Below are 27498 nucleotides of genomic sequence, written 5' to 3'. Positions count from 1 at the left end.
CACTTATAAGGGGTCACTTCCCTTGCGAACAATGATTGGAAGCAGTCACGTTTGCTATTGAAAAATCTGCAAGCATAGTGATCGGGTGTTCCATGATGTCATTTGTTGAGCATGCTTTGTTGTTTTGGAGAAACCCAAGGTACACTGACGTCTCAAAGAGATTCTGCTTATGATGTGGTCATATCGAATCCAGCAATCAAAATAGTCAGGTGTAAAATGGTGAATCCTTCCACGTCTGTAGCCGAACCACTCGCAGAGGATGAGCAAGTGAATGATTGCTCAAAGTATGAGCAGTTTTATGACGAAATCCCGAGAGTAAAGGTTGAATGCACTAGCAGCTGAGGAGATTCTCTTTATTGATGTTTCTTCAAAGATTGATCAAACTGATGGAGAAAGACATTCAGGCTCAGCTGTGGTAAGACACAGAGACGTTGGGGAATTTGAATTGGTAGTAAGTGAAAGACTACTGTCTCATTTTTCAGCACATGCTACAGAATTGGTGGTGCTTATTGTCATGCTCGAGAATCTCCACGGCAGGAATTGACGGTGTACAGTGACTCCGTCTACATGACGTGAACCATGCACACTGGATTAGCATGTTGGAAAGAAGGGGCTACCTCCAAGCGGACAGCACTCCAGTGCAACATGCTGCATTTTTGGACAGGCTGATAAAAGCACTACAACTACCGCAATAGTAAAATTTGCAGCACATACCAAGAGAACTGACTTTATTTCACGCGTGATCCAAGCCACAGATGAAGAGGCCAAAAGGGTTGCATATTCTTCTGATATCTTTAGTTTTGATACTCCAGGTGTGAAAGAGAAAATGGTTGTAACAATGGTTGTAAATTAAAGCTTTAATCATTTGTCATGAACACTGTTAATGGAGGTGGAGCTCTACAGGAATAGAAAGACCTGTGGACACAATGGGGGTGTTCTTTATCCCCTTCCGAAGCATTGTGGTGACAAGACTGTACTGGTAAACCAGTGACGCCTGTAGCCTTATTAAGAGCGGCTTTAGAACAGCTACATTACCCTGCACAAGTCACTAGGGAGAGCCTTGCAATAACCATTGCAGAGGACTGGTTCGTACCGAACCTGCTACATCATGTTGCTTTTTATGTAGTAAATTGCATTGTATGTCAAAAGTTTATTGCTGGGCACACACTGCAAACAGTCAGAGGAGTAATTCCTCAACCAAATAGTTCTTTTCAGCATTTACATATCAATTATATCGATATGCTACAGGTCTGTAATGGATATAGGTATATGATAGTGGTAGTGTGCCCGTTTTCGAGATGGATTGAAGCTGGCCCATGCACACATCCTGACACCACTTACGCTACAAAGTTTTTAGTCAGAGAAGTATTTCCTAGATGGGGAGTATGCGAGGTGTTAAGATTAGATAATGGCCCCATTTTGTGAATGAGGTATTCGAGCAAATTAGCTTATTGCTTAGCATTAAACACAAGTTTTCTTCTGCTTATCACCCGCAAGTGAACGGAATATCTGAGAGACTCAATGGTCTGCTCAAGGAGTCAATAGCACAGTTGAAACTAACCCTGAAGAAGGGGTGGCTGCATTGCCTGCTCCTTGCATTATATGCATTAAGAAATCAGCCCGGCTCTGACCACCACCTCACACCCCACAAACTAGTTACAAAGAGGCAAATGAGAATGCCTCTAACTCCTCCATCGAGGACTAGGAGTGATGCCCAGAAAACTGCAGAATTGTTAGGAAATGAGTTACGTAATTACTTAACATGTATGACTGCTAGTATCTCTGTCATTTCAGATCAAGTCTAGCGGACCTGGTGTCGGTCTCAGAACACAGATGAAGACCATACAGCAACTGGACCCGAAGGACTATGTATTCCTAAATTGTTTACTGGAGATAAGGTTCTAATAAGGAATTTCACAAGAAAGTGGCACAAGCCCTGATTTAGCGGCACTTTCATTGTGGAGGATATTACTCCTTCAGCAGTTAAAGTCCAAGGGAGATGAGCTTCAATGCACCTAGGAGACGTGAAAGTCTACACTGGAGAGGCTGACGTACCCTCAACCCACTCGGAAGTAAGTCAAGGAGAAGAAGTTTAGCACGTGCAGACTAGATCGATGTTGAGGAAGAAGAACACAACGATTGTCCAGTAGACAAAGGTGTACATTTGGACTGTAGCTCCCAGAAACACTCTTTGTAGCTGCTATAACAAGGAGTGACATTATTGCGTTTGAGCCACAGGAGTTTACTGACATTGGACAATGGAGTGCTGGAGTAAACAAAAAATGCTGGATTTAGACTTTCTGTTTGATGACTGGAAGAGGGAACAGTTCCCCGACTCATTTCTCATTGAGTTTCTCTTTGGAGGTGCCCTGGTGCTATCAGATGTTGACATACAAAGACTACTTTTTGCTGTCTTCATATTTATGCTCAAAGATTACACTGCTCTTGTTGGGCATAGCACTGACTTGCATACTTTTGTCCAAGATCCTAAAAATGGCCCGACGATTAGACGATTATTGGCAGCAATTTTAGAACAGATTAGATTATTACCTAAACATCTTTCCAGAACCACAGATGGTCCTATCTAACGACGATGCCCACAAACTACTTGTCATGATCTTTTACTATTTGCTTCAAGCATACCCTTATCTTGTTTGGTAAAATACTAACACTTATGTGCTCATGTGAGATCCTATAAATCATCCAACAATCAGCCAATTACTTGTGGAGATCATAGAGCAAATTCGACAACTCCCGGAGCATTTAACGAGATTTCCTGAATAAAGCAAGTTTTTTGCTTTAACGTAATTACAGGCAATCATGTGGTTTATTGAGCACATAGCAGTTCCAGAAAGTGAGCAGAGTCAGCGATGTGTGGCAAGGCATCTATGGTGGAGCCTAATGTATTGGTCCATAATCTATGCCTGTTCAGCATCGACTATCGTTTTTCTGTTTCTATTCATCTACACTGCTTACTTTAATGGTTCCAGAAGGGAAGGAGTTCTGTTAATCCTTCCCACTCCAGTTACTTTTGCAGAACTATAGACAGTAAGAAGGCCAAGGCCTTATGTGATTGTCCCTACTCCAGTACATCATATGAAGGTACCGATTTCTCTGACAAGTACCCCTGATTCCCACAGTAGGAAGAATGTATACTGATGTGTTTCATGAGTTGCTTATACAAGCTCATCTGGCAAGAAAGAGACCTAAGAGAAGTGCAAGAGAGGATGATTATGAATTAAATGATTAGCTAGACAGCACAGCACATTTGGGGAACAACATGTGCTATTAGCACACGCAAGAGGTGGGAAAAAGATCTTCCAAGGAGGATTGCTGTGCATGTGCACTCCTGCCTTTTGCTATGGGACAGTCTACAATATGCATAGCTATTGAAATAGATGAAACAACTCATCTTGTACTCTGCCATATAAGAGGTCGTTCCAGGGTCGAATGTCATCGTTGGTATGGGTGACAGATTAGTCAGCCCCAGATGAAGATGATTATGTTCCAGATTTGAAGACAAGAGAAAGATCACACACCAGATATCATGTGAAAAGATATGAACATCCTGGCATGAAATAAACTGGAATTAGATGGGAGATAAACAGGAAGCTCATCTCTCAAGGAAAGACTGATGAAGAAGTTTGAAGCTGCAAGGAAAGAGGCCAAATGCGGATCTGGGGAACAGTAATTTCTCCAGATGGCTGGGAAGAAGGCATAGTCGTATGCAGAGCTGTGGCAGTAACTGGTCATCACAAGCCAGTTATTTAATGAGTGGACAATGGATGTAAACCTCTATGGCTGAGGCCTTACAAAGCTTCTGACGTGGGTCAAAGACAAATGAGGTCCACTACAGATAGTTCCTTTGGCCAATGCAGAACTATGTCGAAACAATGGCATGAGGAAGGTTGGAGAGAATCAACAGTGCAGACAAATAGTTGATGAACCAGGAATGAAAGACGGGACAGTTCTGATAATGGATCACTACTGGGCCTATGGATCCAGAGCTTACATGAAGCTACCCAGAGATTGGGGAGGACTATGTTCTATAGTGATTATTCATGTTCCAGCGTTGGTGCATCCAAAAGGTGACCAGAACATTGATAAGTTTCCAAAAGCAGATGCTCACCTGAGGAAGAAGAGATCTGCTGAACTGCGGAATCGAATGAAGAGAGAAAACTATTTCTCAGCAAAATAGATCGAAGCCTTTGATGCCATTCCATATGAACACAGATTGTTCAGCAACACCTCTCCAGTTTTTACTGTTATCTTTATGCCAGGGATCCAGACAATGGTGAATACCAAGTGGTTGCAGATGACCAGATGGGAGCTTCTGCAGACGCCACCATAAAGGGATTTAAGGCTATCAAGGAGGAGCTGAGAGCCATATGACTGATGTCTCTTCAGAAGAGATATGTCTTGGATCTAATTACAGCTATGGATGGAGGTGTTTTTGCCAAAATCGGAGAACCATGTTCAACACTCATACCTTTTCATGACAACGACAATGGAACTTTGGCAGAGGCCATAACAATGCTGACAAACCTACACGTCAAGATGGAAGACGAAGTGGAAGACTTTGCTGATGACAGTTGATTTGCGTCAATTTCTCATGGGTTCCACAATGGATTGCAAACATTTTCAAGTTCCTTAGACCCCTGGTGGTGGTGATCATGTTTGGGTTCTGTATGATCAGAATAATATTCACACAATGCAAGAAGACTGCAAATAAAGCAGTAGAAATGAAGACTGTGATTGATGTCAAATCAGGATTTGAACCTAAAGAGTTGACAGATGAAGAAATCACAGACTACGTGAAGGCCAGTATTCATGCACCTGAGGGGAAAAAAGTTCCTGTACCCGAAGAACCACAAGAAGTATGTGAGAAGATGGATCTACTATAGTGCCAATGGGCCATGCAGTCTTATGTCCTGGAGTGTTTATGAGCATGTGAAATCAGCCGGATGCCTGAAAGAAGTCATAAAGATATGGACTCCAAAGAAGCATTTCTTTAGACGAGGATGTCAAGATGTGAAGAGTGATGAGAGAGTGGTCATTGTATCTCCCAGATAGAGAAGTGTAGAGGAAGAGTGAAAAGCCCCTTCCAAAAGCTCTGCCCCCATATTGCCTATATGTTGAGAAATGGAAATGGCGACATGTGCAGTACCAGTGAGGATGCCTATACCACAAAGAATTATTGAAACAAGGTATCCGGTGACAAAACCTTATATATGCATTCACAAAGAAATGATGGTATCTGGACAGGGTCCCAGAAGAAGTATGAAAATGAGTGACAAAGAAGATTGGTGATGTCATACGAAGCGGAATCGAAGCGCCCTGAAAAAGATATGTAAGACAAAAGAACATAGACATTCTATAAGACCTGAAGAGGAGGTGTCAAAGATGATCAACATTTCGGGCTCGGGATGAAGATGCTCATGCAAAGAAACACTGAAGAAAATGCAAAGTTCATTTAAACTTGTACAGATGCAGTAATGCAAGTAGGAAAAAGTGATCCTGAGGCTGGCTACGTAGTGAATAGATTGCAGCGATGAGGCAATGTATATACATAGGAATTTATTGAACCTGGATGTTCCACGATGCACTTTAGCAAAGCTTGAAGCCCGCAAATGTAAATGGGTTTCAGTGTGGAGCAGTTGGAAAACAGCTAATGGCAAAGGAGAATTCAAGAAAGGCTTGGCTGGCCCAGCACCAAGAGACAAGGCCACCGTGAGCCTGGTAGTCTGTCAAATCGTTACATGAACATGAGAAAGAAACAAACTTCTGTTTGAGGTGGAATGAAAAAACGCTGAAGGCGTCAAGAAATCATCATTTAATAATATGATATGCAGCAAAGAGCTTGAAAACGTGGACTCCAGTCACATGGTCAGATTGAAATAGACTTTGGATTGACCTACACTGAAACCAGAAGATAAAAACCATGCCACACTCCCTTTTACTCTCAGGCACAAAGAACTTCTGCAAGGCCAAGTTCAAAGCCTTAACTTAATGGCAGACCTCAAGAGTTATGATAGATATCAGACTAATTGGGTGGGAAGCTATGGTCAAGACCAGCCCACCGGCACCTAGGGTACCAGCCTGCATGCTGCTAGCATGGGGAATATTCCAGAAGGGTACAAGCGTGCCAACCAATTATAGAGAGCCATGTAACAGAGAGCCCTGTAGTCTGTGTAACCAATGGATCGTCGTGCACTTTGTGATGATGAAGATGACTTGCACTAGAGGAGAGCTCAGTTGTCTACCTGATGTTAGAGACCACATCACTATCCCTGTTAGTATGGAACATATACCTAGATGTTCCCTGTAAGCCTATCACATCCCCAATTAAGATTTTGTAGTTTGCCACGTAGTGTGACGTCAATGATGACGGATATTGACTATAAAATGTGTGTTTTTTATGAAAACCATTGATAGCTCAAGTGAAGGCAATTGTAACTCCCTGTTTTAGATAATTGCAAATAAAACAGTGCTTTGTTTTGCCAACTTCCTGAGTCGCTTTGATCATTGATGTATGAGCACATTCTGCTTCCCATCCATCTCTAAGTATTACTTCCTTTTCTTAAAGGACCCAGGTCTATGGGTTCACCATTTTGAGGTTGCCTCATTAATTTGCCCACTTTGGACCTCAACCCATGTTGGGATTACCTTACCAGCCTTATCTGACCAAACGTACACAACACCTGACAGTGTGACCAAACAAAAGTTCAAAGGTAATGTACCTTACTTGGTTTCGTGGCACCTCCTTGCAGGCAAACAGTAAGCATGGCCAGTGAACATCACACTTTCTCCTCAAGTGCTTGTCTAAGCCAGTTATCATGACTTTCAAGGTCCACAAGCCCATTGGTTTGGGCATGGAAAGTTGAAGGGAACGTACGAATCACTACACATGACTCCTATATTGCCTTCATGTATGCAGATATTAAGTTGGATCCCCTGTCAGAAATGATTTACTTGGGAAACCAACGTGAGAGAGTTTTCAAATCAGTGCCTTTACCACTAAAGGGTAGTTTATGCTTATTAAGGTGTCTGTTTCAGGGCACTGCATAGCATGGCTGTTACAACTGCCACTAGAGCACCAATTGGTACCAATTGTGGACTATTTGGGACTCATTCATCACCGTATTCCACCCGAACAATGCCTATTCATATTTGTGTCTTTACTTTCCACTTGCAAGAATTTGGTACTTCATTATTTAATTTCAGAAACTACTTATCCGATAATGCACTTTGTGGCAGTTCTCATTCCCTGGCTAGTCCTAAGCAGCAGCCTTAGAACTACAATCCCTAGTTGCCATAGAGATCAGTGCTGCTTTCGCTTTCTGAGGACCAGAGTGGGGGGGAAAGATTACCTTCAGGTATGGTGCTCCAGGTGCTGCCAATGAGCCTGCTGCAGCACAGGGCATGGCCGTATTTAAGAAGCTGCCTGCAGCAGCAAAGGGCTCTTACAATGAGTTCACTCTCAGCCCCTTGTGCTTTGATCCTTGGATTTCTCATGTGTCCTGTTGCTTCTTTTTCTAGAACCTGCTCCTGTTCCAGTGCACTGTGCTTGTTGCTTTTCAGCTGTGTGACTCTGCCTGCACTCCCCTGCCTTCTTCTCTGCGCCTCACTGTTTCCTGCACTGCAGCCCTGCAACCATGCTTGCAGTCCTCTGTTACCTGTCTGCAGCCCCTTACTCTGTACCGCCAATCATCTTGTTCCCGGCCTGCTCTGTGCCCATAGTCCATGTTACCTGGCTTTAGATTCCTAGATTCCAGTCCTGAGTTTCCATGTTATCTGTTTGCAGTCCTGTCCTTGTTATCCCAGTCAATTATTTTTACATTTCTTTGTTACCAGTCTGTATTTCAATCCTTGTTATTCTAGTCCAGTTTTTCGGTCCTGAGATTTCTTGTTCCTGGTCTATGGTTTAATCCACTGTTCCTAGTTTATGGTTCTTAGTCTCCAGTCTGCAGTTCCAGTCTACTGTACTCTTGCACTTAGATTCTTGTCTTCTTGCTTTTCCTTTCTTCCTCTTCCCTGTCCTGAACCTTGATCACTTTGCTTGCATTGACTTCCTGTTCTTTCCTTGGGTATTTCTGTTCAGTTCTAGTCTACTGTACTCTTGCACTTAGATTCTTGTCTTCTTGCTTTTCCTTTCTTCCTGTTCCCTGTCCTGAACCTTGATCACTTTGCTTGCATTGACTTGCTGTTCTTTCCTCGGGTATTTCTGTTCTAGTCCTCATTTGTGCAATTTCTTTGTTCGGGGTTTGGCTGCTGGGTTCCCAGCAGCCAATCACTGCCACGTTTCCTTGTCACATTTCAGTATTGTACCTGATGCCATATTGTTACCAGTGTGCTGGTTCCTGTCTCAGAAGCCTGTCACTCTTCAGTTCCTGCTGGACAAGTACAGACTTCAGCCCTGTGAGTACTCTTTCCTTATTCATGCCTTAGCGTCCAGACCAACACACCAACTCCTGCCGCTCCTTTCCATAAGCATTCAGAGTGAGGTTGTGTAATAACAACCAGCTCAGAAAGTCTGAGTTTCCCCTAACGCAGTGGGAAACTCTTACCCTGTTCTGTGTACACCACAATTGGGATCCTAAAGTGTTTGTTTTACTTGCACACCCTGCCCCTTTCTGTTCACTGCCTTAGTTTCCTATTTATAGTTATTCCCTATCCTTTCTTGTCTGCAGTATTCCTTTCACTCCTGTCGCTTGTACACTTTTCTCCCCTCTGCTTAGTGGGCACGCGCCTCTGCCTTGAAGCCCCTGGAAATGGTATACAACCACTAAAATGTACTCATTATCTGAGGTGGTCTGGGGATACAAAGGACCAAAAGCCACCCAACCACTGATAGTGGAATTAAGGGTGCCTTGGTCACCCCACCTCACTTACCAGAAGCTTGGGAAGTTAGGCAGGAGTTAACAATTGGTATGTCCATCTGGAGAGAGTAGATATGAGCTGACAAGCTTTCCAATGTCTTGGTCACTCTGAAATGTCCAGCAAAAGGAATATTGTGAGCCAAGTCCAATCTAAACCTCCTGTGGCACTGGGAACATCCAATCTCCAGTTGCACCCTGCTTTAAAATTCTTGGGCTAACTGTACAGAATACCCTTTTCCTAGTACACTTTTAACAACCCTCAGGCCTCATCTTGGGCTTACTCCTTTGCCAGCTTCAGCAAATATACAAGTCTCCCTTACCTGGACACATTCATCCTAACTTGGGCTTCCAGCTGAGGACAACTCACTCAGATCAGGCAGGTCTATCAAGTCTGAATCCACGATATCTTCCATCTCCTGTCCCTATAAAGCATTAGTAGACAACCCAAAGCTCACTGAGTCACCTGCTATTACGCTAGGTACTAGACTTCCGATTTGTTGGTCACTCCTAAATGTCCAGCAAAGGGTATATTGTGAGCCCAAGTCCAATATAAACCTCCTGTGACACTGGGAACATCCAATCTCCAGTAGCGCCCTGCTTAACCTTCAGATAACTATGTCACCTGATATTACACAAAGCACATCAGTGGTTGTTTTTCCCTCTCTTGCAAGAGCAGGTGACATAGTGGAGTTGAGATATAGACTTGGAGCTACATGTGTGACTGGTCTCTCACACTCTCCTGCTGGAGGAGCCTTGAGCTGAATGCTAATAGACACCTTACAGGAATTCATTCATTTACTGTTTCCCAGTGTGTGGAGTTATCCCTCATAATTTAAAGCATGCCATCAACAATGGGTATTTTCTGGGGCCATCAAAACCTGACATTATGATGTGGGCTTTATACATACTTCCCATCTTTACCCATTGTTGTTTCACAGTGGTGAGACTGGCAGCTATATCAGTAAGCATAGGATTCTAATCCCCATTTATGGGGACATGCTCCATAAATATCTGAGCATTTGCACACGCTGGTCTCTCCTCTTTGGACGTTGTACCATTTCTATTGAGATAACACAGGGATAGTTTGGCCACTTACTGGCATAGTGGGAATTAATTTACTAGGAAGACTGCACTAACTATGGCCTCTTTCACAAGACAAACACTGACTACAGTAGCCTTGGTTTTGCTCGTGCAGGCCAGATACCCCTTCTGTGGTCTAGGCACCTACACAACAATTATCCTCTGGATGTTAGTGTTCTAAGGAGGCTGGCGATCCATGTGATAGCTATTTCACTTCACACTTTTCAGAACCGTTTGTAAGAACTGTTGTCTTCCCCTCTGTGGGTGTTTTATTTTTCTCAAGAGCCATCTGTAAAGACTGGTAGGGGGTGTCTGTACTTCCGCTCTCTATATGGTAGAGGAGAGGCACAGAGGACCCCAGCCAATATTCTCTATTATTGGTAACGTAGTCGAGAAATCAAGGCCTAGCTTCTCAGGAGGTGATGCAGGCTGGTTCTTAAGTACAGTGTAGTCCCCGAACCCCCACAAAGGAATGTCCACACACTGCATTACTGAAAACACAGTCTTTATATAATTAATATTCAAAGGTATGTACACGATCACAATAAAGCACTTTGTACTCGGAAGTCAATAATGATAAATATATACAATTCTAAAGTGGTACCACCAATGTTATCAAATCTCATTAAAGTGCATCAACTGTACGGTTAAAATGTCACACAGATCAATAACGAGGAAACCAGAAATAGAGATAGGAAGGAACGCAAGATGGTTGGAAAAATAGGCAGAATGCTGACCCCTACCGATAGGCACAGTTCTGTGTGGAGATCCCCCCACCTGGGCAACCTGTAAATAAAGATATCTAGCACAAGCCCAGTCCATGTATTGTTCAATAGTCTTACTTCCTCCTACTAAGGTTTAACCCCCCCAATGTACCTGGTGGAGTAGAGTTCTCCGAAGATGCGTCAACCGATCCTTCTTGAGTGACTCCCTTCAAAGCAGGAGCCACGGATCGTCGAGAGGCGTCGAGGAACTCAGCGTTCGGTGTTGGGGAATCGACGGCCCTTCTTGAGTGCCCTCCCTTTAAGGCAGGAGTCACGGGTCGTCGAACATCCGACCGCGAACAGGTTGAACTACGGCAGTCAAGTGGCAGCTTCGTTAATAGTGGTGCTCATCAAATAGAGAGCGTTTGCGTCCTGCAAGGAAGAGGCGAGCGGGGCACCTCGATGACGATAGTTCTGGACCGCAAAGGGATGATGAAGAACTGTGGCCCAGCAAAGGCGTCGAGTCGTCGGCGTCTCTGTGGTCTTTAGGTGGCGGAAACCCATCGGTGGATGCTCCTCAGCGCGTTGACGGTCGGGCCTTCTCCAGCGGGATAAAGCGGGCGACGATGCAGACGAGAGCTTCTGATGATCAATTGAAGTTCTTATGCAAACGGGAGCACGGTGGCTCCGGTCGTCGACAGTGGTGGTCAACAGTCCGGGTGCTTCTCTTTGAGATTCCGCGGCAGTCACCGTCTCGGGTCGGCAGCCTATCGAAGGTCTGTCTACCAGGGAGCTTTGGCAAAGATCAGCTGTGCACGATGGTCCCTCGTACCTCGGGAAGAGGGCGCCTTACCAGGTCCTCTCTGGGTCAGTCCTTGAAGGCACAGCAGCTTTCAGATCGACGAAGTAGAGCAGCAGCAAGACTACTCTTCCAGCGGGGCTTCAAGGTTAAGCTTCAGTTACTCCAGTTACTCGTCGTAGTGGACTTCAGCTTCTGAACACAATTCCTAGCAGTGAGAGGTCCCCAGATATACTGTTGATCTCCCATTCATTCCGCTGAGTCACACTCAAGCATCCAATCACGACTACGGTCATTCATGCAGGCAGGTAGCCAATCAGGCACTCAGTGTATTCAGGCCATTCACTTCTCTCCAGACACTCACAACAAGTTATGTGTATTGGGACAAGTACCGAGTAATTCAACACTCCAAGCTGCATTCATACCGGTTTCTGGCAGGGCTGTCTCAGTCATTGTGTCAACCACCAGATACTAGACATCCACAACACAGAATGCATATTCGTCACACACTCTATTCACCCGGGTCCCACCCACCGGAGGTACCCACAACATACAGTCACTGGGAAGGCTCCAGCTAGTCTGGCCGGGCCTTCACAACAACACCATATATGGAACTTCCACCCCACGCCAGTCAGGGGGAAGGGACAGAGTAAGGGCTTCCCAGGACTTTGGGAAAACAAGGTACAAGGCAATAGAAAGCAAGAGGCCACAGGGGCCATCTTGTTCCCTATCAGGAATCAACTGATCCCAATGGCAGGGCCTGGGTATCCCAAAATGGAGGACACCCAGAGCACCTGTCAATTTCAGCATGGAGCTGCCACCAGCCCATACCCTGCTCTGTGGGCCACCCACAGGTGCCCAAAAACATACACTAGGGGCACAGGGTTGTACCCCCACCCATGGGTGCCATAAGGGTATCCCATGGGTCTGTACACCAAACCAAAAGAGAGAGAGCTGCACCGGCAGGAGTCCCACATGAACTACTGTGCAGAAAACATGACAGAACACACGATAAAAAGCAGTAAAGGACAAGGATACAGAGGCCATGTCCCTCCGATGCATTTCCAGCATCACACCATCTAATTTGGGTGTGCTTGACTGGACTTTCTTGTGGATGTGAATACTCACATTCCAGCCAATATTTTATCACCGTAGGATCTTTGCGATTCTTGTTCGCTAGGTGCTGGTGCCACTCTGCATCACAATGTGACAACATTATACATTCCTTAAAAAGAGTCAACTTCCTTTCCAGTTCTGCACCCCCTAAGGTACTTCAGAGACACGTGAAAACCCCTCGAATGGTCTCAACAACTCACTCCTAAAGTATTGCTTGGTGATTTTGCAAAAGTTCCTGAGGATGGCCACTTTCATATTGGACTATAAGGGCTTCTTCCCAGGAGCAAGCTGAATTATAACATCAGTTTTCTTGGTCGGTAAGCAGCTCGTCAGGGCTGTACTTCGCAATCCCTCGTGCATCATCTGGATTTGTGTTAGGGAGAATTCTCTGTTTAGGCTAAATTTCCTAACCTAGTGAGTCCCTCAGCAGCTTTGCTGGATTTCTGGAATTTGTTTTTTTCCATCCTGCCAAGAGTGAGACTCTTTTTTTCTCCCACTCTTGGACATGAATGTGTGTAATTCCTTGAAATGTCAATGTGTTCTATGGGCTATGGGGTCTTTTACTCCATAGGGTCTCATATGTTTTGCTATGTGTGTTACACCGCACCTTCCGTGCCGTAGCACTGGGGCGTCCTAGCGGACCTCCATCATAGACTCCATACCCGGGGACTGACTGCTGTCTCCCCGGGCATGTAAAGTCACCATTGGATTTACTAGACCTAAATTTACTAACAGAACTAGTACAAACCATCTTATTGTGGATGTACTAGTAGGGGTAATTCGATTACTCCTAGGTCTGTTATTCGAGGGGGCACTGTCCCGTCCCCCCTCGTCGAGTTTTGGCTGGTGGCAGTGGAAACTACTTGTTATATTCGACCCCGAATATGACCCTATGGAATTCTTCCCATTGTTGGAGATTAATACTTTTTCTCTCGTTACTCTCTAACATACCACCGATTTACTTATCTTAAATAAGTCTATCGGATGGTATTTTCTGCCAGCACTCAGTTTTTAAAATGGCGTCTGTGTTCGTCTCTGTGACTCCTAAACCAAAGGTTGAGCCCTTTGTTCCACTTTTGGCGGGCTTCTGTACAGAGACCCTCCAAAGTGGTGCCATTCTGTCTGGGTTACCACAGGGGTGTGGGAGGGGGTTTAGGCACCCTGGACCGAGTTGCCTTGCCAACTCCGGTCGCACTCTAGTGTGATTGGCCCAAGTGGTGAGCCACCCTGCTCACCACTTAGTGTGTTTTGATTGACAGCTAGGATGAATGAATGGGGGTTTTCTGCATAAAAGCAGGGCTTTTGGGACTGGATCTTCAGAAGTTGCCACAGGACCTAAGAATCCGACGAGGGTAAAGCTGAGCCGACCTGCAATGACGACACCTCCGGTGGAGCCCTGCGGAACCGACTCACCACTTCCCGACGACAGAGGAGATCTCCCTGCCGGAGAGTCTCTTCCCCTGACTGGTGGGAACAACCAGTCCCCTTTGCTTTTTCTTCACTCCAGGATGCAGTGGTCGAATTGCCCGTGCAGAGCACCTCAGCAAACAGATAGCCACTACCCCTGTACTGCGACCAAAAGGTGGTGCCTTGTGACGGAGCACTCTGTGGATGGTCTCTTCCCTGGTGGTGCACCGGACTTCAGTTTTCTTCGACGACGAGATCATCTCTACTCTTGGCAAAGACCCGACATGCATCCACCACCAGGAACAACTGCCCCCGCCGGAGCTGTCTCTCCACAAACAAGGTACCGTGTCCGCCTGGCTTCCCTTTCTGCCAGATCGAGTGAGGTGTCTTAATCCTCTCCTTTCCCTTGGGTCGCCTCCAAGCTTTTTTTAGCGTGTTGTTCTGAACTGGTCCAATCTGTCCAAAACAATTTGCGATAAAGACTCGAAGCGCATTTCCACTGAGACACTTTTTGGGCCATATCGCCTTGCCTCTCTCCGAGGGGGCCTGGCCTCTGAACTTTGTGATCTGCAGTGGTTCCTGTCTTCGTGCCTTGCATTGTGCTTAAAAGTATTGGTATCAAGTTGATTTCTTAACCCCCTTTTTCTCTCCCGTCCTAACGAATACTAGAGCGCCATCTAGGTTAAAGCATACACCTCTGTCTGCAAATAAGTGATGCCGTTGAACCTAGACTTGTGTAACTATTATTAGGGGGATTGATATTTTCCGTATAGTAATTGTGATTGAAATCGTTTGCCGTATTGAGTGCTAGAGTGTGTTCTATAGATGTGTTCTTATAAATAAATAACTATATATCTTTACACCGAAGCCTTGTTGCGTGTTTGCTTGTCTTACTGTGTAGATTGCCCTATTTTGTATACTCCACATACTGCCTAACTCTTCTTGAGGGAAGTCTGACTGCTCAGCCACAGCTACCAAGTGAATCTGTGTGGTACAGACTGCTACCAAGTGGGTTTACTGCCAAACACCTGTAGTCCTAAATCTTTTGCAGTGGTCCCAGAGGGAACTGCACAGGTTTCCGCCTAACAATTTGCAAGGCTAACTATACTGCCTCAAAATAGTTTAGCACATTCTTCTCCACCTCATAGGGCTGTATTAAATCCTTGGGACGTGCCGCCTAGGCTTGTCCTGGATGCCTTGGCTTGAAGCCTGCCCATTCTCCCCAGAGGCCTGTTTACACACCTACCTCTGCACCTCAAGAACTAACATGCACAACAGCAAAGATCCTTGCTAGCCTGATCTATTCCAGAAGGAGCCTTCCAGTGGCTAGTTTGCTTGCAGCAAAACTGCCCTGGGCCTGGGCCTTGGCTAAAACGTGGGCACTTCGGGAAACCACACTACCCTCCTTCTGGGAAGAATGGTAGGATCAGCTATTGCTATTGATGTCCCCTTCTTCTTTTATAACTGCCAATGGATTGGGTACTTCGAGTTGGGGATCAGAGTCATTATCCATCCATGGCTGCTTCAACCCTCCTTGCTTCCTAATAGGTTGGAGGCCATTTCCGAATTTCAGATTTGCTAAACTTAATGTCACAGAGAGTCACCCTTCCTGGCACAGATTGCGAAGGGCACTCACTTTCAAGCCCTTCACAGTGTCCATCTTCAGTTTATTTCTATACAAAATTATTAGGCCTTGTTTTTAACATGTTTCGTTGGTGGCATTGGCATCGCCTTTGACAGTGGTTGGTTCAGTGGGACTGTTCTCTTATTTAATGTGCCCCCCCTTTCAGCGCCCTGTTGATTGTCTTTTGCAAAGCATGATTGCTGATTGGCAGGGCCAGTGGAAGTTGATGCTCGGCTGGGCAGTGTACCTTCGCTCCAGGCCTTCCCAGTTCGATTTCACTTGTTGTATGAGATCTTCAGGGCACTGTTGTTGTGTGGGAGATTCCCAAGACTATTCATGGGTGCTGTTGTAATTATGTCACTTGCCGTCTTTCTATGTAACACAGCGCCATATTACCTTTACATTTTACATTTTTGAGTGTAGTGTCATTGTAGATTAATTATTGGTTCAACAGTGAGGAAATGTACTTTGCTTTTGTTTTTTCTAGCCAGAGTTGCAAGCGGAGGCCCAGTTGCTCATTGATGCAAGGGTTGTTAGTGTTAATGATGCAGTCATTTACCAAAAGCATAATTACTGTGTATGTTATGTACTATTATTGAATTTTATGCCATGCTCCTCTGATATTTGGTACCTTATAGTTCTGGGTGAACTTGTTATAGTGATTGTATAGTCTGATGAATGTACTGCACTTTTTTATGGATTCGAGTCATGACTTCAATTTCAAGCTGACTCGAAACTCTTTGAATCAATAGCACCACAACTTGTTTTGGAGCATTTTAAATTGGCTTGAGCATTTACACTGTGGGGAGTACCTTTTGTCTCATGACGTTGCCTCATCCGATTTGCGACTCACCAAGTCCATAGGTGCCTATAGATCTGAGGAGTCTTAAACTGGTTCAACCTATCAAAGTTAACCCTTACCTGAAATGATCGGTAGTTGTAATAGCTCGAACTGATTCAACATGCTTCTACTCCATATTCACACTTTGGTTTCCAATCGTCTTGAGTCGACTCAAAGTGATAAGCCTGGACGTTGTTAAGTAATGCCCACATAAAATAGTAGGCGGATGTACACTTCTTGATACATTTGTGAGGGTGTGTTTTGACAGTGCTTTCTCCAATAATCAGCATGATTTCCTCTGAATAGTCCGAAAGCGCAATTGTTAAACTGCAAAAGCTATTTGCGTGTTATTTCTGTGCTGTGTTGGTGCTAATTTGATTTCAAATCATGATTCTTTTAGATAAATTCATAGAATATGTCTTCCAGTGGCTGGATTAACAAAGCCTGGGTGCTAGACAGGTGCAGCACGCAGAGGCTTTTCTTGTCCACATAGGCCCTTTGCTGTACACCTACAAAGAACATCGACGTTAGCAAATGCTACCATAATGTGACCACACTACACTGTAAAATATTCAGAAGGTGCGCTCTCACTAATTCACAGAGAGGACCGGGCACAGTGCCAGTGATTGGACTGATAGGCCAGATTTTAATGTGCGCTAGGGATCCTCCACTGTCTATTTCAAAGAGCACCCTAGGGTTCACTCTATTTGTGGTACCTTCTTGGTGGTGTGCATGCAAGGGGCTTGATTGTCTGTGTATGTGGAGGATACCCCCATGCAAATGACAGTACAGTCACTTAACGATTTGTGCCAGCAGAGTTACCAGGGCACATTTAGAATAACTCAAGAGGCTTTCTGGCTCCTAGATTTACCCTGCTGCGCAGTCTACACAAAGACCCTCATTATGGGCTGCATTGGCAAATCTGGAAGTAATTATGCCTGATGGAGTTACAGTTACCGCTGTGGTGTCCAGCAGAATCACCAATACAGTATGAGTGGACGGGTGCCAGTACCAACCATCTGCAGTGACAGTAATTCTGTCCAACGGAATTACTACCAAAGCCATTGTAGAGTGGCAATTCCTCCATTTTTTGCTGAATTACCATTACCACTGGAATATTGAAGGAATTGCAGAAGGGTAATCCTGCTGGCGGAATTAGTACGCTGCAGAAAAACAGCATGCCGCAAATAGGAAGTTCAGTGCCGGTCATCTTTAAAAGCAAGTGAAAAACATGTCTGCAGAGAAAGGCATGGGGAAGGTGCCAACAATGTGTCTGATAAAGGCCAAATTTAGAGGGCAGTTCTGCAGATCCTTGCAGATTAATTTGTCTGCCATGAAGAGGAGTTGTTTGGGGCAAAAAAAGAAAACCGTCTTTCCAGAGGAAAAATGCAATCTGGACTTAAATTCCAGAGACGCTCGAGGCGGCTGGCACTGTGCCCTGTGACAATGAAGACTACAGGCAGTAGTAAAATGACCTCAAGGTCAGGGTCCCCAGCCTACTGTTCATCAATTGGTGAGACACAGCTGCCACAGTAAGTGGCGCAGTAGAACATTTCAACCTCATGCACTGGGAGGAAAACACTTGCAGTATCCTCAACATGAAGGCATCAAAGGCATCGGAGAAGCAGAAGCTCGAATGTCCAGTCAACTCGAGGCTGGTGAGTATGAATGTCACCTCCCTAATGTGAATACATGACCTGTATACCTAGCCTATGAATGTGGCTGGCTCCATAGCCAGATGGCCGACAGCAGCCTCCCAAAAAGCAATAGGACCAATGCTAGGGCAACTACATGCATGGCCAATTCAAGGTGGCTGTGAAACTAGAAATGCATCATTGCATATATGTTTCTAAACAAAGGGATGCCTGGTCTAAATCCCTGGTCATTCAGGCTCAATATACTAGGAATAAACAGAAATGGACCACTAGGATAGGGAATTGCACAACTTTATACATTTATCTTTTTAAATATAATAATAAATGCCAATCATTGAGTTCAAATTCTTTTTATTTTCACATACAAATATAAAATGTAAACTCTTAAAAAACATATAAGCAAAACGCTTCCTTCCAAATTCAACTCGCACTGATTCGCTCCAACCATTCATTCACTGTTACTTTCTAAAAAGATATACAAATCCTATTTCTTTGACCAATTGGTCAACAACATATCCTTTTTACACTGTGAAATGTGCTCCACCAAATATTCTGATGGTTCTATCAGTGTACAATCAGTTACACAGATGTCTCTGTCTACACTTGTTTCGGTTGCCTGTTTGGACATCAACACATTCGTCCACTTGGTAATGCAACCTTCGTCAGGACCACAATGGAGAATTCCATCATTCCCGTTTAAACGAATAGGGTTTTAAACCACCTTAAAATACAATAAACAATATAAGTAATCTAAAAATTAGGGCCATTCCCTCTTACTTACGTAGTTACTATAAATGTAAACAAATGATTCTGAATAGTAATCATTAGATCAACATTCCTGAATGATGTTTCCTAACATTCTAGCAATGTTGCTTTTTGGATTAATCCTATTCACACCTCTGTGTGGTAGTCAGCACCATCTAACTCCAACCAAGATGCAAACAAACACAAAATCAACCTTTGTGATTTAGTTTTAATTTTTGACATTATGAATTAGTAGTATACTTACTCAAAAACATCCAAAAAAATCTTTTTGATGACACGTTCAGGTGCCGAGACCATGCAATGTACCCTGCTCACGTTGCAACACATCCAGGTCCAGGAGTCAGCCTTCCACTTCTGTTACCCTCACAGGAGTTTCAGTGACTGGCTGGCCCAGTTGGCAATCACAAAGAAATGTGGCACAAGCACAATCTGCCATAACAAATAGTTCACAGAAATGACAACAACATAGACATGACATACTAGGCACAAGGGAGATGGGAGGGCTAAGGGTTTGGGAATGTGTGAGGTAGAAGGGCACGGGTGTTAGGTTGTAGGGCATTAGTGTTTATTGTAATGGAAATAAAATGGCACATACACATGGAAAGATGTGATCATAATTATCTTTGAGTGGGTGTGACATTTACGCTGTGACGTTTTGTGTAAGGTAAGTGAAATAAAATGTCCTTAAAAGAAGTTCTTCATTTTTGTGTGCCTAAGAAGACTTCCTTTCTTGCCTTTATCAAGGTCTTCGTATGGCAGCAAACAGCTACCAGCATGCCCAAAATCATCACCCTGAGATGGTTGGGTCATGTCAACATCTGGAGGCAGGGGAACATTTCCCTGAATGCACATGTTGTACAATATTGTACACACAATGAAGATTTGCCCAACTTCTCTGGCGTGCACATTAGTGCACATCCTGTCGGATGGGGACACCAAAACCATCTCTTTAGCAGTCCAAAGGTATGCCCTATGCAGAGCCTGGTCCTGATATATTGGTCATTATATGCCTCCACCTGTGATATGCATGGGTTACAGACAGCTGTCATCAGCTACGGGAACTGGGTATAGCCAGAGTCACCTGCAAAGGCAATGGGGATAGGTGTTTGTAATATAAACTGTGAGAATTGGTTAGGACATGATGTTCAACATTTCTGATACTGTACTTATTGCACATTTGACAACACTAAGGGGTCGATTCATGGAATTAATGTGTGCCGAAAATTCCCACGCAGAGGTGCCAAAACGTGCGATTCGCAGTAAAAGTGCGAAAATCGCAGTGCAAGTGCGAAAATCGCAGGGAAAGCAGCGCACATCGATTCATGGAAGTGCCTGCGCGAGAAAAACATTGGATGTGCGCTGAAAAAGTGTGCCACGCACGCCCGCCAGAGGTCATCCAACAGCGTGCGCCAAGGCCACTGCGAAATCGCACATAGCGCGGCGCACATCACAAAAGTAGGTGAAACATGGGGCGTAACACTCGGAATGGGGAACAACGCGTGAAAACATGGGCGTCACGGGGGAAGTACAGGAGGCAACAACCCATATTCATGGAATCGAATAGGGCAAACCAGCGCACGGTGAAAGACGCGCACAGGGCCAAACAAGTACGCCACAAGAAAGCAGGCGGTAGCGTCCCTGCGCGTGAAATAAATGTGCGCCAAAATGTGCACTAACAAAAAGTGCCCATATACAGCCATGATGAATGGTCCATACAGTGGCCCTCTAGGACAAATGAGGTGCAAAGGGGTACCGACAAACACGGACACCCGCTGTGTGAAAAATAGCGTGTGCGTGTGTTTCTGGGTGCGCGGGAAGTTCCACATGCGATTGGCCTGGGTATGTGTACTTCAGGGTGCGCGGGAAGTTCCACACGCGATTGGCCTGGGTACATGTACTTCGGGATGCGCGGGAAGTTCCACACGCGATTGGCCTGGGTACGTGTACTTCGGGTGCACAGGAAGTTCCACACGCGATTGGCCTGGGTACGTGTATTCCAAAGTGCGCGGGAAGATTCACATGCGATTTCAGCAGGGTACGTGTATTTCGGTGGTGCCGGGGAATGCTACACGTGATTTGGCCATGTGGGTCCTCCCAGGTGTTCCCTCTACACCCTCCACGGCCCCTGCAGGCAGCCCACACCACAGGGGACTACCCTGCACCCCTGCTCATGTCCCACAGGCAACCCATCCACCATGGCCATGCCCCCCAGCCAAACCACATGTCACCTTGCACTACTGATCACCAAGAAGTTTGATAATCACCATGCACACCTATATTTTGAGTGTATATACTAATGATTCAAAGTAGTTAAATCAGGAATAATAAGTAATTTGAGGTGCAGGGGAGAGGTGCTCAGCCTTGGTATCTAGGCTGGAATACATACATGGAACAATAGTTTCCTATTTAAGGAAACCCGCGTCCCCTGCACACTATCAACAAGAGGCTAAAAGCCTGTATATAAGTTTTAATAGGTACAGTCAGTAGCCTAGTAGTTTTCACAGTTTTTAAATAAATTTCTTTGCTTTGTTTAGCTCACAAAGTTATTCTTAAATCATCCAATTATTTCTTGACAACTTTTCTGTTTATCCAACAAACAGTAGTTTATTCATTTTATAACAACAAATCATAAATCACAATTTAATGTGGCCCAACGCATTTCGAGTATCAATTTTCACTCTTCATCAGGGGCAATGTGTTCTGTATTCTTAGGATTTAATACAATTTCTGTAGAAAAAAGTAATACATTAATTATCTAATGATATGTATTCATGTTTATACTTTTGAACCAAAACAAGGTACTTCATTAGTTAGATAGGAGTACAAAAAATGGCATCATCGCATGTTTTCAACCAATAACATTAGTTTAAGAGATTTAGTCTTGTAACAAAGGATGAACTTATTCACCAAATGCTTGGGAGCCTATTGAGTTGGTAGACAATACCATCAATAGAATCGGAGTGTGATTGGTAACTTATTAAGAAGAAAAAAAAAAGTGGGGAATGGTGTAACAAGATCCTGTTCCTGTGCTATTTAGACATGTAAGAACTACAATGGTGACAAATGCCAAGTACCCGTGGTGATTTATGAAGTGTACAATAAAACCTAGACTCACTTCACGATGTCATGTAGGACACCCCCAGTAGTCTTTTAAAGGCATCAGTGTGAACTGGTTGTAGTATTCTAAAAAAGAGAAATAGCATGGCTATATTATAAAGAAAAGGTCAAGCCGCCTAAGAAAAGGTAGCCTTAAAGGATAATTACAGTACAAGAAGGTGACTGCTGGTAAGAGGTAGAGTATGGGCATTCTCCATCCACACCCGAATGCCGGATAAGAGTGGTATGTATATTTATAGTCGTGAGTGACGTCACCCGCGCATGCGCGTGATGACGTCACGTCGCGAGCTCCAATTCTGATTGGATTTAAGTGTAAACATGGTCGCGAGTGACGTCACCCGCGCGTGTTGCGTGATGACGTCGACGCGACCAACCTCACACGAAATAATCGTGTAGAGGGAATCATGGGAATTGAAGTTTGTTTTCCCATCGTACTGTATGTCAGACGGCAGCATCTGCTAGAACGCAGAATATGTTTTCCTAGTGGGAGGCAAAAGGTGGTAGTCCGCATCGTTTGTCTGTAGATGAATCTGTATATGTATGGACGCTCCCTAGATGCACTAAATGATCGTGTAGGAGTGTTTCTGTGTGTTACTCAAGGCTTGAAATAGTTGAAAATAAGTGTTGAAAAAAAGTGTTATTGCACATAATAAATGTCACTGTGACCAGTGGAAAAGTGGGCAATGTATGTCCACAACCTAACTAAGTGTTGTTAGTGAGATAGAATAAATATTCAACAAAATAATAATAATTTGGTGAGCAAGTAATAAAAACAAAATAAGATAAATCGTCTTAAATACAAAAGAGACTCCCATGCATTTTTCAAAAAATGGTATCAGAACACAAATAAAACTGTGTATCTAGATGAATCTGACCCATGAATGGGTTTACATTCTAAAAATCAAAGTATACACTTGTAATAATTTTATATGTCTATTATATTCCATTTGAACCCAGAATTTGAAGGGTTTTCATCCTCTTTGGTAACAACGTGTAGTTGGACATGCTACAATTTAGGGAACTTATTGAAAATCAATTATATTAAAAAACTGTATGGTATTAAAAATCAGGGGTGGTCAAAGGAATCAACAAATAAGAGAAGAGCTACCATGGCTGTGTTTCCAGATAAGTATACAAGCTCACAAGAATGGACCCAAATAGTATTCCTCATTTAACCCTAAGGGGTACATGGCGTCTAGTTTTTACATCCAATACAACTCTCTTTGGGCTAAGATTTTTTGGAGATCACCTGTTCGTGAGAGTGGGTGGACCACTTCAAGAACTAGCATTCTCATTTGTGAAATGGTATGTTTTTCATCTCGATAATGTCTGTAGACCGGTGACTTCACATTTTTTGTTCTTATGGAGGATTTGTGTTCTGTCCACCGTTCACCGTTCTTTTACTTTCCGGTTAGTTTTTCCAACATAATATTTTCCACAGGGACAACGAATTGCATAAATCACATTTTTGGTATCCCATGTTGCGTAGTCTCTCAAATTTATTTTTTTGCCTGTGTTGGGGTGTCTCACTTGATCTCCTTTTATGATATTATTGCAATGTTGGCAGTGTAAACAGGCGAATGTACCTTTTTTCTGCTTCGTATGAGTGGTCTGTGTGGTTCTTTTTGGTTTTTCTGCTTTAATCAGTTGGTCTCTGATGTTTCTAACCCTTAAATAGGAAACTATTGTTCCACTACTTATCACCAACACATGTCTCCCACCACCCCCACCCCCCAGCAGTGCAGGGGCAGCCTCCACCAGGCCCCCACTCATGTCTCCCACCACCCCCACCCCCCAGCATCCAGGGGCACCCTCCACCAGGCCCCCACACATGTCTCCCACCACCCCCACCCCCCAGCAGTGCAGGGCACCCTCCACCAGGCCCCCACACATGTCCCCCTGCACCCACACCCCCCAGCATCCAGGGGCACCCTCCAACAGGCCCCCACACATGTCTCCCACCCCCACCCCCCAGCAGTGCAGGGGCAGCCTCCACCAGGCCCCCACACATGTCCCCCTGCACCCCTACCCCCCAGCATCCAGGGGCACCCTCCACCAGGCCCCCACTCATGTCCAACTCATGTCCCCCAGCACCCCCACCCAACAGCATCCAGGGGCACCCTCCACCAGGCCCCCACTCATGTCTCCCACCACCCCCACCCCCCAGCATCCAGGGGCACCCTCCACCAGGCCCCCACTCATGTCACCCATCACCCCCACCCCCCAGCAGTGCAGGGCACCCTCCACCAGGCCCCCACTCATGTCTCCCACCACCCCCACCCCCCAGCAGTGCAGGGGCAGCCTCCACCAGGCCCCCACTCATGTCTCCCATCACCCCCACCCCCCAGCAGTGCAGGGGCAGCCTCCACCAGGCCCCCACTCATGTCTCCCACCACCCCCACCCCCCAGCATCCAGGGGCACCCTCCACCAGGCCCCCACTCATGTCACCCATCAACCCCACCCCCCAGCATCCAGGAGCACCCTCCACCAGGCCCCCACTCATGTCTCCCACCACCCCCACGCCCCAGCAGTGCAGGGGCAGCCTCCACCAGGCCATCACTCATGTCCAACTCATGTCCCCCAGCACCCCTACCCACCAGTATCCAGGGGCACCCTCCACCAGGCCTCCACTCATGTCTCCCACCACCCCCACCCCCAGCATCCAGGGGCACCCTCCACCAGGCCCCCACTCATGTCACCCATCAACCCCACCACCCAGCAGTGCAGGGCACCCTCCACCAGGCCCCCACTCATGTCTCCCACCACCCCCACCCCAGCAGTGCAGGGGCAGCCTCCACCAGGCCCCCACTCATGTCTACCATCACCCTCACCCCCCAGCAGTGCAGGGGCAGCCTCCACCAGGCCCCCACTCATGTCTCCCACCACCCGACCCCCCAGCAGTGCGGGGGCAGCCTCCACCAGGCCCCCACTCATGTCTCCCACCACCCCCACCCCCCAGCATCCAGGGACACCCTCCACCAGGCCCCCACACATGTCTCCCACCACCCCCACCCCCAGCAGTGCAGGGCACCCTCCATCAGGCCCTCACACATGTCCCCCTGCACCCCAACCCCCAGCATCTAGGGGCACCCTCCACCAGGCCCCCACTCATGTCTCCCACCACCCCCACCCCCCAGCATCCAGGGGCACCCTCCACCAGGCCCCCACACATGTCCCCCTGCACCCCCACCCCGCAGCATCCAGGTGCACCCTCCACCAGGCCCCCACTCATGCCTCCCATCACCCCCACCCCCCCAGCAGTGCAGGGGCAGCCTCCACCAGGCCCCCACTCATGTCACCCACCACTCCCACCCCCTGGCAGTGCAGGGCACCCTCCACCAGGCCCCCACACATGTCCTCCTGCACCCCTACCCCCCAGCATCCAGAGGCACCTTCCACCAGGCCCGCACTCATGTCTCCCACCACCCCCACCCCCCAGCAGTGCAGGGGCAGCCTCCACCAGGCCCCCACTCATGTCCAACTCATGTCCCCCAGCACCCCCACCCCCCAGCATCCAGGGGCACCCTCCACCAGGCCCCCACTCATGTCTCCCACCACCCCCACCCCCCAGCATCCAGGGGCACCCTCCACCAGGCCACCACTCATGTCACCCATCACCCCCACCCCCCAGCATTCAAGGGCACCCTCCACCAGGCCCCCACTCATGTCTCCCACCACCCCCACCCCCCAGCAGTGCAGGGCACCCTCCACCAGGCCCCCACACATGTCCCCCTGCACCCTCACCCCCCAGCAGTGCAGGGGCACCCTCCACCAGGCCCCCACTCATGTCCCCCTGCACCCTCACCCCCTAGCATCAAGGGGCACCCTCCACCAGGCCCCCACTCATGTCTCCCACCACCCCCACCCCCCAGCATCCAGGGGCACCCTCCACCAGGCCCCCACTCATGTCACCCATCACCCCCACCCCCCAGCAGTGCAGGGCACCCTCCACCAGGCCCCCACTCATGTCTCCCACCACCCCCACCCCCCAGCAGTGCAGGGGCAGCCTCCACCAGGCCCCCACTCATGTCTCCCATCACCCTCACCCCCCAGCAGTGCAGGGGCAGCCTCCACCAGGCCCCCACTCATGTCTCCCATCACCCTCACCCCCCAGCAGTGCAGGGGCAGCCTCCACCAGGCCCCCACTCATGTCCAACTCATGTCCCCCAGCACCCCCACCCAACAGCATCCAGGGGCACCCTCCACCAGGCCCCCACTCATGTCTCCCACCACCCCCACCCCCCAGCAGTGCAGGGGCAGCCTCGACCAGACCCCAACTCATGTCTTCCATCACCCATAGGTCTCAACCATTTGTGTTGCAAAGGCGGGTGAAATGACCCGATTTTGTTTTTGGTGGGTGAGACGCCCATTGGAATGAATGGGCGTGCAGGAGGCTTGGCGGGTGAGTCAGCCCTTTACAAGGTGGGTGACACCCGCCAAAAGCGTGTGAGTTGAGAGCTATGCATCACCCCCACACCCCAGCAGTGCAGGGGCACCCTCCACCAGGCCCCCCACACATGTCACCCATCAACCCCACCCCCCAGCATCCAGGGGCACCCTCCACCAGGCCCCCACTCATGTCTCCCACCACCCCCACACCCCAGCAGTGCAGGGGCAGCCTCCACCAGGCCATCACTCATGTCCAACTCATGTCCCCCAGCACCCCTACCCACCAGCATCCAGGGGCACCATCCACCAGGCCCCCACTCATGTCTCCCACCACCCCCACCCCCCAGCATCCAGGGGCACCCTCCACCAGGCCCCACTCATGTCACCCATCACCCCCACCCCCCAGCAGTGCAGGGCACCATCCACCAGGCCCCCACTCATCTCATGTCTCCCACCACCCCCACCCCCCAGCATCCAGGGGCACCCTCCACCAGGCCCCACTCATGTCAACCATCACCCCCACCCCCCAGCAGTGCAGGGCACCCTCCACCAGGCCCCCACACATGTCCCCCTGCACCCCCACCCCCCAGCATCCAGGGGCACCCTCCACCAGGCCCCCACTCATGCCTCCCATCACCCCCACCCCCACCCCCACCCCCCCAGCAGTGCAGGGGCAGCCTCCACCAGGCCCGCACTCATGTCTCCCACCACCCCCACCCCCCAGCAGTGCAGGGTCATCCTCCACCAGGCCCCCACTCATGTCCAACTCATGTCCCCCAGCACCCCCACCCCCCAGCATCCAGGGGCACCCTCCACCAGGCCCCCACTCATGTCTCCCACCACCCCCACCCCCCAGCATCCAGGGGCACCCTCCACCAGGCCACCACTCATGTCACCCATCACCCCCACCCCCCAGCACCCAAGGGCACCTTCCACCAGGCACCCACTCATGTCTCCCACCACCCCCACCCCCCAGCAGTGCAGGGCACCCTCCACCAGGCCCCCACACATGTCCCCCTGCACCCCCACCCCCCAGCAGTGCAGGGGCACCCTCCACCAGGCCCCCACTCATGTCCCCCTGCACCCTCACCCCCCAGCATCCAGGGGCACCCTCCACCAGG

Source organism: Ambystoma mexicanum, chromosome 4p, assembly GCF_040938575.1.
Source record: "Ambystoma mexicanum isolate Mex_15411 chromosome 4p, UKY_AmexF1_1, whole genome shotgun sequence".
Lineage (NCBI taxonomy): Eukaryota > Metazoa > Chordata > Amphibia > Caudata > Ambystomatidae > Ambystoma > Ambystoma mexicanum.
The sequence above is the reverse complement of the archived record's forward strand: the minus strand, read 5'-3'. Positions refer to the sequence as shown.